Source organism: Terrapene carolina, unplaced genomic scaffold (genome assembly GCF_002925995.2).
Source record: "Terrapene carolina triunguis isolate 2854851 unplaced genomic scaffold, T_m_triunguis-2.0 Scaffold233, whole genome shotgun sequence".
Lineage (NCBI taxonomy): Eukaryota > Metazoa > Chordata > Testudines > Emydidae > Terrapene > Terrapene triunguis.
In genome coordinates this window covers 3,549,552-3,562,308 of record NW_020664584.1, presented here as the reverse complement: position 1 = coordinate 3,562,308, position 12,757 = coordinate 3,549,552, and positions in this window count along the sequence as shown.

Below are 12,757 nucleotides of genomic sequence, written 5' to 3'. Positions count from 1 at the left end.
ATGGGGGCTGCGGGAAGCAGCGAGGGCTAAGGGATGTGCTGGCCACCACTTCCCACAGCCCCCATTGGCCTGGAGCGGCGAACCGCGGTCAGTGGGAGCCGCGATTGGCCGAACCTGCAGACGCGGCAGGTAAACAAACCGGCCCAGCCCGGCCCGCCAGGGGCTTTCCCTGAACAAGCGGCGGACCAGCTTTGAGAACCACTGGTCTAAATCCCTGGATTTTGACTCTAAGAAGTTCTCAAGCAGCCTTTTTCTTACTTTGACTATCTGTAAATTCCAATCATCATCATTGGAAATGTTCATTTCTTGGTTTGTGTGTGTATGTTGAAATCAACATTTATCAACTTTTACTGATGAAAATCAAATCCTTCCAAGTCTATGTATATGTAATATATACACGTGTATATATTTCCCTTTAAATACTTTTTAGTTTTCTCTTCGCTAACTGCTCTGTAGCTCAGTACTTTTAGTATTCTCTATACTACCACTGAAATGAGCATTGCATTGTACCTTATCTATATAACAATCTGGTGATCTTTGCAAAATTTAATATATTTCAGTCTAAAATGTTTATCCATATGTATATAATATGTGTATTCATCCCAAGGAAGTTTTATGAAGCCTACAATCAATATGTAGTATCAAAGATGCATGTTTTCAGGTGAGCTGCAAAAGGACCATGTTGCCACGCTCGGTTGGGGAGATGGAATTAGGTGCATTTACTGAACTCTCATATCTGGGAACCTTTCTACTGTCTAAAAGAGTCAACGGGCTATATAGACTGGCTGCTGATTGGGTTCCTAGATCTAGTTGTAAAGTGCTCAGTGCTTCTGTAGCCAGGGCCGGCTCTAGGTTTTTTACCGCCCAAGCAAAAAAATTTTTGGCTGCCCCCCACCCCAGCCCTGGGCTCTCCCCCCCCCCACCAGTGTCCTCCCCCACCCACACCCCCTGCCACCCCAGCCCTGCCCCCCCAAACGTGACCTCCTCGTTCACCACAGCAATCCCCGTTTACACTTGCAGTGGGGATCAAACCGTTTCTCCTATTTTTATTTCACTTTAGTATAAATCTCGCCCCCCCGCAACCCCATCTTCAGTGCTCCAAATGCACATGGAAGGCATAGGAACTAACCCTCAAACCTTGTACCCCGAAAGGGATGGGGATCTAGTAAAGAGGATTCAGGCAGAGGAGCGGGTGGGGGGGTGTTTGCGGGCTCTACACTGGCAGAGAAGTGGGGTGTGATGTACTCGGGAAGGAGGGTGGAGGAGGAGAGGGGCTATCAGGAGGGTTGCGGGAGAAGAGGTGCAGGGGAAGGGGGAGGTGCGGGAGGAGAGGGCTGGGGGAGGGTACAAGGGGAGAGGTGCGGGGGAAGGGGTATGACGAAGGAGTGATGGGGGGAGGTAAAAGAGAAGAGTCTGCAAGCGGGATGGGGGGTGCAAGGGCTGAGAGGGGCAGGCGCTGACAGCTGCTTCCCCAGCCCCGTGCAGGCAGAGCTGAGAGGACGGACACTGACCCTCAGGTGCCTGAGCCGCAGGGGTCCCCTGGCGGGGCAGTATCCCCCGCTGCCCTGCTTGGAGCCGGGCTCTGCCTCTCCCCGCCCCTGGCGCTGTGGGGTCCCGTGGCATGCAGCGCAGGGCTGAGGCGGGGGAGGTGTGCGGTGGGCTGGGTCCAGGGGCAGGAGGGGGCAGCTCCCTGGCAGCTCGGGCTGCCCAACCACTCGCCCCATCAGCGCGAGAGCCAGGATCCGCACCCCCTGCCCAGCCCGGCGGCACCCTGCACAGCCCACTTGGGCAGGGAAACATCACATCACCCTGGGGAGACTCAGAGCAGCAGCGGTGGCGGCAGCAGTGGTGGCAGCAGGACCCCTCCTCCCTCCCTGCATCCCAGGCCCCGCTTCCCTCCCTCCCCGGCTCCTCACACACTCTGGGAGCCCTTCTCGCCGCCGCAGCCCAGGCTCAGCTCCAGGGGATGATGCACTGGCTCTCCAGCAGCAGGGCTCTGGCATGGGCCGGCTCCCAGCTTTTTGCCGCCCAAGCAAAAAAAAAAAAAGAAAGGGGCCGGAGTGCCGCCCCTTGGAAAGTGCCACCCCAAGCACATGCTTGGAGCGCTGGTGCCTAGAGCCGGCCCTGTCTGTAGCATTTGTGTCTTTGTAAGCTATTGTGGCATTTTAACACCATCAAGATTCTAATTTTAAAACCCTTCCGAAACTTCCCAGGCTGCAGGTGTATCTAAGGCTCAGAAATGGAGCCGGGTTTTGTTTTCATTTGAAGTATCCAAACTGCTGACAATTAAACCTAATTGTACGAATAAGCTCCTTAACGGAATGCACTGTTGGGCTTTCATCCAATCTAGTGCTGGCAGGAGAAGAGAAATCCATATGCAGAGAGTCTGTCAACTTCCTGTAACCTGGGAGGACAGGACTTTATTGTAGTTTAATAGAAACATTAAAGGATCCTGGTCTCCATTCCTTTCCAGGAAAATTCCATTTCTCTCATATGAAGTTTAGCTTTAATATTCCCTTATCCTCAGTATCCCACATTTCCCTTTTACAGGTGTGGGTTTTTTGGGTTTGTTTTTTTTTAGAAATCTACCTCCAAGAAGGACTAAAATCTCCATGGGCTTTTATTCTGGGCTCTGGTTCTGCCAACCCAGAAAATTTGAGAGGGGCGAGCTAGGGATAAGTGAAAAGACCTGTGGTTTTTCATGGAGAGACACTTTTCGAAAGATTGTTTCATTTCCCTCAAGGGTGGCATCTTTATATTTTTGTTGCATCTTGCATGACCCTCATATCCTTCCCCTCAGAGGCAGCTCTCTACATCTATGATTATATGGAATAAATCTTCTTCTGGGGATCAGAGCCGAGTTTCTTTCAGCTTTATTTTTCTTTGGCTTAATTTTAATTTATTTTCGCTTATTCTATCAGGTGTAGGTCTGAAAGCAGCTACGCAGGATGAATAAATCTAAATATCATTACCAATAATTGGATAAGCAGTGTGATGGACTTCTGTAACACCTCTAAAATCATCTTTGTTTCATGTTACATATTGTAGATTAAGGGAGGTGGATTGTAGACCAATACGGAATAGAGGAGCTCCTAAGTATCAGCAGTTTGTCGGCAATGGTTTTCAAAAGCTATGAAATCATCATCCTATCCCTATAATTATGGCTGGGACTAAACCCAGACCCCAGACCAAATACCACCAAGCTTTGGAGAAGTTTAGAACCTGTATACCTTGGGTCCACCTCTCATGGTGATAAATGTTTACAAATACACAGCTTTTTAATCTGAGAATTGTTAGGTACTTATGGCACCCAATAGTGCAGTCTCTGGGGCCCAGATCCTCAAAGGTATTTAGAGTCCTAACTTAATACCTTTGAGTATCTGGATCTGAGCACCTCACAATCCCTAGTGTTTTTGTCCTCCCTACACCCTTGGGAGGTTCAGAAGTGCTTTTATCCCCATTTTAAAGTCAGGAAACTTGGGCAAAGAGAGGCTAAGTGATTTGCTCAAGGTCACACCAGTAAACTGTGGCAGAGCTGGGACCTGAACCCAGCTCTCCTCAGTCCATGGCCCTAAGCACTGGATCATCCTCCACCCCATTACAGCAGCAAAATTTCATTAAACTGTTGCTTGTACAGCATATAACTCCCTCAGGCCTGGTCTATACTAACCCCCCCACTTCGGACTAAGGTACGCAAATTCAGCTACGTTAATAACGTAGCTGAATTCGAAGTACCTTAGTCCGAAGTTACCGCGGTCCAGACGCGGCAGGAAGGCTCCCCCGTCGATGCTGCGTACTCCGCTCGCCGAGCTGGAGTACCAGCGTCGACGGCGAGCACTTCCGGGATCGATCTATCGCGTCTTAACCAGACGCGATAAATCGAACTCAGAACATCGATTGCTTACATCCGGACCCGGATGTAAGTGTAGACGTACCCTTAGTCAAGAGACCTGTAACACCTCCCACACAGCTAGTCCACCCAAAAACATCAAGGGTGGATTAAGATTGAATAGGAACCCCAGCTCTGTCAGATTTTAAAGACCCCTAGGGTGAACAGATAGCAAGTGTGAAAAATCAGGACCGGGGGGGGGGGGGGGAATAGGCCCCTATATAGGACAAAGCCCTGACTATCAGGACTGCCCCTATAAAATCGGGACATCTGGTCACCCTCAACCTCTGAGTGCTCAGACTAACACTGACTCATCTCTCGTCTCCTCAGATGAATTTCTCTATCACTACCCAAACCTTACAAATGTTTGCTCCAGCTCTGTCCCCAAGGCCTTCTCATAGGTGCTGTCATGTGTCAGCCTGGGGGGCGGGGGCGGGGGAAGAGGTGTACTGCATGGGCCTCAGCTGTCATCAGCCTAAAATAATGTGTAGCATGTGAGGGGGTAGTCATGTGATTACCTCCCTCCCAGGGGATTCTGACTACCACCTTCCTGACTACTGGGAAGTGTGATACTAATCCTTGCCCAGATACTCAGATGCTGAGGTACTGCCCGCTGCTTTTCCTGGCTCATGGGAGGAGGGTGTGAATACTACACACTGGGGGATGGCAGGGGATACCACCCTCATGTCCTATTCTGCCCAGGTTACCAAGAGGGTGAATCTATCCATTCTACCTCATTCTTGTTTTATAGGGGCCCCCTCTCCCCTTCAACATGGCAATCTTTCCCATCCCTCCCTCCTATTTCTGTGGGAAAGAGGTACCTCTATTATGCCTTCCTCTTGCTCCCCATGAGGCCATGACAAGGCTCATTGACTACTGCAACCGTGTCTTTGCAATGAGCCTCCTGATTAGTGCTTGGCTCTCTGGACCGACCTGTCAAGTTCCAATCAGGTCACTCAGGATTGACGGTAGAAGATCCTTAGAGCCTAGTGCTCGGTATTCTCCAATTCAGTTTCTCCTCTAAAGTGATGACCCACTTTCTTTTGCTGCAAGGATCCTTGCAGAACCCACCACTACCTTGAATCACGGTAAAAACTCACTTAGCTGCCATGATGCTCCTTGGAAACTTCTGACACCTGCCCTAACTTTTCTGCAATCAGCCCAGTTTTGAGAGGGTGATTTTCTAAATAGATTTCTTTTGAGGCAGCATGGCCCAGTGGGTAGGATGCTAGACTGGGAGTCAAGGAGAAATTAATTGTATTTGTGGCACTGTCGCTGACTTCTTGTCACTATGAGATACACAGAAGCTATCCCATAGATGTAATGGGCAAAAAGATGCACCATCGCCTTTTTAAAGGATTTTGAGGTGTATGGATGAAAAATGCATCTGGCAGGTATTTTATGGGCAACGCGGCTGCTCTCTCAAGCTTTGTAATTTCCTGGACTCGGTGTTGGCAATTTCTCCCAATTCGGTATCTGAAAATTTCATTAGTCCTATTATCTCCCTGATCAGATCATCACCGAAGAAATTATATGGTACCTCTCAGTAGGGTGCTGGTTATTGCATAAAGTCCTAGCCCTCTGCTGTAGAAATGTCATGGGTACAACACTGTGCCCCTGAATAGGAGCTTTAAAATCTTCTAAAACAGGCCTTTTCCCTCAACTGGGACCCTTGGACACGAGGTTAGTATCTGTCCTTTATGTGAGTGCAGAAGAGGAAGGGTGAACGATACCAGGAACAATTGCAGTCCCTGCACTCCACTGAATGCCTGGAAGGAAGCCCCTAGAACCCTAGCTGTTCCGAAGGGCTCAAGAGGGGAGGCAAGAAGGTTGAGTGCCACGTCCACCTCATTCCAGGACCTGCCAGCAGATCTGACCACTTCGGTGAGGAGTGGCATAACACTTGTTACTAAGAGATGGAGCAGAGGGCAGAATCCCTGCATAACATGTAGCTCCAGGATGGACACTTTCTGAGGCCAGCCCTCTCGTAGATGGACAACTCTACATGCCCCTGTGTCATAATGGCATCAGATGACCATTAGACAAGTGAGAAGAAGCATGAACTGGTTCTGAGGACATACCTAAACAGTCCTCATCTAATTTTCTCCTGTCAGAAAGCTGCCGTGCATGATTCCCAGAAGGAAGTAGCTAAAAGCAGTAGGATAATAGCGAAGCCTTCAGATTCAGAGGATCCCCAACCAGAAGGGAAAATAACCCTTCATATGTGGGGGTGCATAGAAAAATGTCACTTAGAGAAATTCCTAGTTCTCAGATCTGCAGTATCTGTACCACCTCCCCATCTTCTCCTTGCTCTGCACTTGTGTTTATCGTCTCATATTTTAGCAAGCGTTCAGCTTTATTTAAATGCGTCTTAGAACAAATCAAAAAACTTAAATTGATTCATGAGGATTTACAGCATTTTAATTACGGAGTATGTTTTCCAGTGATTTAAAGGCTGATAAGAGCTTGAAACAGCCTGAGATTCGAGAGGAAATGAGAAACATGACATTTTGAAAAGGAAACTAATTTTCTTCAACTTAAACTGTTGCTCATATAAACCAAATTATAAATATACTGTGTGACTGTAATGCTACAGAAGGTTGCTTATGAAAATATGATTAGTAGTGCAATTTTCTCAGAGGTTTCCACTGCTTTTTTTCCTTTACTGGCTTTAATGCAAGAAAAATTAAACACTCCTCCCTCACCCACCCCATCTTTCCAAATGAAAATACAATGACAAATCATGGCATGGGGCATCCTAATAAAGCTCTACTCTGCCATGTAGGAGTACTCAGTGCTCACCCAAGGTAAAGAATAAACTCTCTTGTGATGTGTGTGTGCAAGGACATCTTACTAATGTGCAATGACCTCTTGTGAATGCTCAACCCACTGTTAAAATTCTGCATGCATTGGCATCCACAGTTGGTAAAGAAGGATTAAATGGACATGGATAATGAGCTAGCCTTTGTACTTGAAAGATGGTTCCTTCAGAATTGGGTGGGTTGGAACAGTATGAAGACACTTGGGGCATTGCTGCCTGCAGTATACCAGTTCTCTCTATTTATAACCTACTTCAAAGGGTTTGTACCTTTTGGCATTATGAAATTTACCAATGCTAAATTTCACTTTTTAAAAAAAAATCTCGCCTTCTCTACCTGGATATAAAAAGAAAAGGGCATTCTTACTGTGTTCTTAGACAGAACTTCCTACACTGCTGGAGAGGGAAGCTGCCAGCAATTCCTCTGTGTAATAGTATGTAAAGTGCTTTAAAAGAGATACAAGTAAGATTATTGTGTTTAGCAATAATGACAGGAAAGGAAATGCAATAAGAGTACGGGAGTAATAATAGTATAATGGATGTGGATTGGGTAAGTAGAAGTAGGATAGAGTTTGCCTTACGCAGAATGAGTGAGCCTGCCCTCACACCTTGAGGATCCCTGGAAGGCCAGAGCCATCCACACAGAGGCTCTGTGCCCCTGGCAGTGCAGCTCGGATGGAGCCATGAGACCAAAGCCTCTTCTGGCTCCAGGTATCTCTGGAAGTCCCTGAAAGAGGAATCCCTGCCCCTGGAGTAAAGGAAGAGATATCTAAGATGATAGGCACCAGGATGAATAGCCTTTCCTGGGAACCTTTGCTGGGCATAGCAGGAGGAACTATGTTCATCCTCCATAGCTCCCTCCCTTTTCCCAATCAGTGCACCCCCAGTCCCCACAAGTTCACATGCTTATATGGCTCCACAGACTAGCAGAGGCCTCCATGAGGTCTACAGGAAGGGGTAGCTGGCCCTGCCAACCCCCTTTTGCAGCAGAGGGTGTTCTTCATGCACAGATCCTGGGAGCACAATACCCCCTTTGCAATCTAAGTTGTGCCCACAACCTATGCCCATTCACGTGCAACACAGGCAACAGTGTATGTCAAATCCACATCTGCATGATTAGAGTCCAATTCTGCAACCCTGTGTATTATGTTACTGCCTGCTCTGTGTGCACACATGCATTTTTGTATATATAGTTGCCTGTGCAAGAACATACAGGATTTATTGTGCACAGCTTCAGCACAAAGTTGGAAAAAATATGACCTCCAGTGCTTTGATAAAACACTAAAAAGGTATGAGCCTAGTCAACATCTATGGCAACAGGGAGAGTATTATATTGGGCTTTAACTTCATCCTGGTCAACCTACATCCTGAAAAGATTCTTGGTGTAGTTCCTCTGTAGAATGGCCCAAAGAACTAGAAGGGAATGTAACTTCCAAGATTCCTTCATTTTCTTTGGGTCTGGACCTATAAATGGCACAATCTAAGGTGTCATAATATTTCCACCAAGTGTGGGAGGGAGGAAGTGGACAAAAACAGTTCTATAAATTGCCCTTGGGGCAAACATGCAGGACAAAAAGAAAAGACTTTTACAGTAATGCTGCCATCAGTATATATTTTTGTAAAGCTCAAGTCACAAATCACTATCATATGGACACCTATGACATGACAAACTGGATTTCTGATGTCTGAATGGATCTGGCAAGAGGAAAGGGGAAGATTAATAAACCAGGAAGCTGCTATGCCTAAGTAATTGGCACAGAGAAATGCCCTAAAGAAAGTCACCCTGACAGTGCAGTGGGAATGTACTAGAATGTGGTAGGGGCTTACATAGCCCTGTAACGTAGGCTACGTCTACACTACGGGGGGGGGGATCGATTTCAGATACGCAAATTCAGCTACGGGAATAGCGTAGCTGAATTCGACGTATCTGATCCAACTTACCCCGCTATGAGGACGGCGGCAAATTGACCGCCGAGGCTCCCCCGTCGACGGCGCTTACTCCTGCCTGGGCTGGTGGAGTACGTGAGTCGATTCGGGGATCGATTATCGCATCCCGACGTGACGCGATAAATCGATCCCCAAGAGATCGATTTCTACCTGCCGATCCGGGCGGGTAGTGAAGACAAGCCCTTAGAGTCCATGACAGTTTCAAGTTTTTAGAAGCCACATAAGAAATCAGAGTATGTTTATAAGGAAGGTGAGTGAGGCAATATCTTTTATTGGACCAACTTCTGCTGGTGACAGACACAAGCTTTCGAGCTTACACGGAGCTCTTCTTCGTGTCTGGGAAATGCACTCAGTGTCACAGCTAAATATAAGATGAAGCAGCTTGTTTAGCATAAGTAGTTAGCACATATTTCAAGGCACCATTCAAAGTGAAGTGGCCAGTTTCCCCCTATGCCTAGAGAGAGACTAAGGAGAAAAAAAGCTGGGGAGGATGTGCAATTAGTGGGTTACAGATTGTTGTAATAAGCCATAAATCCAGGGTCTTTGTTCAGTCCATGATTTTTAGTGTCTAGCAGTTATTAATTTAAGCTCCCAGGCTCATCTTTTGAAGGTGTTGTGCAGGTTTCCCTAGAGGATGAGGACAGAGAGGTCAGATACAGAGTGATCGCTTTGTGAAAAGTGTTCAACCACAGGTGACAGGGTGTTGTTGTCTTTAATCATTTTTCCATGAGAGTTCATTTGAGAGAGTGTAGAGATTGTCTTGTTTCACCCACAGAGTTGTTATTGGGGCATTTAGTTCACTGGATGAGGCACATTACATGCTGTGATAGGCATGTGTGATACCCATGGATCTTGAAAGGTGTGTTGATCATCATGGGGTGGAGATTGTCTACAGGTTTTATATCTGTTGTTCTGTCAGGGGCTGGTGCAACTTTGAGTTGATGGATCCTGGTCTGTGAGGAGCTTGCTTTGGATGATGAGTTTCAGGGTAGGGTGTTCTTTGAAGGCCAAAAGAGGAAGCTCAGAAAAGATTTCTTTCAGTGTGAGCTGCAATTATTTAATGATACTGCATATGGGTTCCAGTGTGGGTGGGGAGGTAGGTGAAAACTAGCGTGCAGCATTATTTCTGTCGTGAAGCAGGTACTGTCAGGGTATTTGGGTGGTCCGTTCTATGATGCGATCTACTTCTCTGGTGTACCATTCTTGTTTGGTGAAGGCAGTTTTAAGTGACTTAACTTTCTCCTTGCAGCATATTCTGTGGTCTGAGATCCTGGCTGTAGATAACAGATTTCTTGGTGTGTTTGGGGTAGTTACTGGATCTGTGTGGGTGTAGGGATCCATGGGATTTTTGAATATATCTAGTTGTAGGGTTCCTTTGCTGATGCTGATGTCTATGAAGTTGATACTTGTATGGGAGTGTTCTAAAGAGAGTTTCATGGTGGTGGTTGTTGAAGGTGAGGTAGAAATCTGAGGGAGTTTAGGTCATCTGCCCAGAGGATGAAAATATCATTGATGCGTCTCACTTATATAGGAAGAAATACAGTTAAAGAAATAAAGAGCTAATTATAAAACAGTCCACCCTAAGAATAGTGCTAATCACAATAATGTGAGGATTTACACTATCCAAAATGCTGAACTAGCCAAAGCCGTGAGCTGGCTGCATGAATATCCCTAATGTTCAATTAAGATAAGGCTGTTAGGATATTGTTCACTCTGCCATAGACTTATTTTTTTGCCAAGGATGGGGCTTGAGAGATCAATAAAAATGAAGCAACTATTAATACAGCACATAATGTCCCATACCTCACAACCGTATTAAATGTGTCCATCACTCAGTACTTGGGTCCCACTGCTGCCAGCCAAACTGGGTCACCTGTTGAATCCCTTTCACCCTATGTAACTTCTCATTAACTTGTCAGCTGTAAGGATTTATTTATTCCATATGAACACTGACGTTGCACTCTATGATTTTATGAAAATATGCTAATGAGTGTGAATATAATGTAACTGGGATATGCTTCATGCAAAAGGTCTCTTGTAAAGTATCATTACAAAGCTTATAATCTACTGAGTGTGTTAATCCTATTTGTATGAATGTAGCATTCTTGTATATGAAACTAGAAATATTGTAATTATGCAAAGTGTGGGCCATTAATGGTGGTTTAGAATCTTGATGGCTCCCATTAACCAGGACAATTGTCTGTAGATGGCTGTTTTACTTGTAAGTCTTCCTGTATACGTGTGTGCTGGCACGTGGGTAATGAAGCCTTACAGCGACATGTGATCATGTCACCTGAACTGGAATCCCTCTTTAACCTGGTGCTTTTCCATTTAGAAGGAGGGGTGGGAACCTAGAGAGGGACTGTAGTGAGCCGGTGTGGCTCCCGGCCGCCCCGGAGGGGGAAGAGCCCATCTGGAGGCCGGAGTGGGCGGAGCGAGGGAGCTCTGACCCCGCCCCTCAGAGGGTCAGGCAGCGACCCGGAAGTATAAAAGCTCACCCTCACAGCTCAGTCAGGCCCCAGCCGCCGGAGAGACCAGACGTCTCCAGCCTAGCTCATGGCTGGGAAGACCCCGCGGCCCAAGGCGGCCGCCAGGACTGGCCGGGCCTGCCCTGCACCCACTATCCGGAGGAGCCGCCGGGCCTGCCCTGCGCCCGCTATCCGGAGGAGCCGCCGGACCTGCCGATCAATCCCTGCCCTGGCGAACCCATGATCCTGGATTCCCCAGAGACTGACACCGGACCCAGGTAGGCCCCGAGGGGGAGTGTGGAAGTAGCCCAGGGGCAGCCGACCCCAGTCTGGCTGCAGCACTGCCAGAGCCTATGTCAGTGTGTTGCGGCCAGGATCCCCACTGACAGCAACGGGTCTTCTGCCGCAGCTAGGGCCCCGGGCTGGGACGCAGTGGAGTGGGAGGGCCTGCGTCCCCCCTGCCACCCAACTCGTGGCCTTTTGAGGCTTGGGCCTACTATTGTTGCCCCGCCCTGACCTAGGGCCTGGGCTTAATACTTTGTACTATTGGTGCTCAGCACCGACTGAGGGCCTGAGCTCCTGACTCATCATTTGTTGCCCCGCCCTGACCTAGGGCCTGGGCTAAATACTCCTGCTGGTTGCTCAGCCCTGACCAAGGGCCTGATCCCCTGACGTAGCATTGGTGCCCTGCCCTGAGCCAGGGTCGGGCTTACTGTGTCTTCAGGACCGCAAGGGCTGCCGAGGGAGACCCTGCAGCCGGATGAAGTACCCAAGCACCAGTGTGTAGTGAGCCGGGGTGGCTCCCCACCGCCCCGGAGATGGTCGAGCCCCGCCAAACCCTTGTACAGGGACAAAGGATTCCCGCCTTATGCAAAAGATATATAAGTGGGTGGAATAGAACAAAGTGGGGGCAGTCATGAGAAATCCCCTAGCTACCACCTGAGCTGGAACAAGGGCTGTACCAGGGGAAAAGGATTGTGCCCAGACTAGGAAGGTGTCCAGTCTGTGATAGAATCTTATTGAAACATCTCTGAGGGTGAGGTTTTCATCTATAATCATCGTCTTACTGAATTAGGTGTAGACTTGCGTGTTTTATTTTATTTAGCTTGGTAATTCACTTTGTTCTGTCTGTTACTACTTGGAACCACTTAAACCCTACTTTTTATATTTAATAAAATCAGTTTTTACTTATTAATTAACCCAGAGTATGTATTAATACCTGGTGGAGGGGGCAAACAGCTGTGCATCTCTATCGGTGTTATAGAGGGCGGACAATTTATGAGTTTACCCTGCATAAGCGTTATACAGGGTAAAATGGATTTATTTGGGGTTTGGACCCCATTGGGAGTTGGGCATCTGAGTGTTAGAGACAGGAACACTTCTTAAGCTGCTTTCAGTTAAGCTTGCAGTTTGTGGGACGTGGTTCATACCTGGGTCTCTGTTTGTGGCCGGCAAGCGTGTCTGGTACAACCAGGCAGGGTTCTGGAGTCCCAAGCTGGCAGGGAAAGCAGGGGCAGAAGTAGTCTTGGCACATCAGTTGGCAGCCCCAAGGGGGTTTCTGTGATCCAACCCATCACAAACACCATCCTTGCTGACTCAGTTAGGGCCAGGCACATGTGTGCCAGCCCTCTGTAA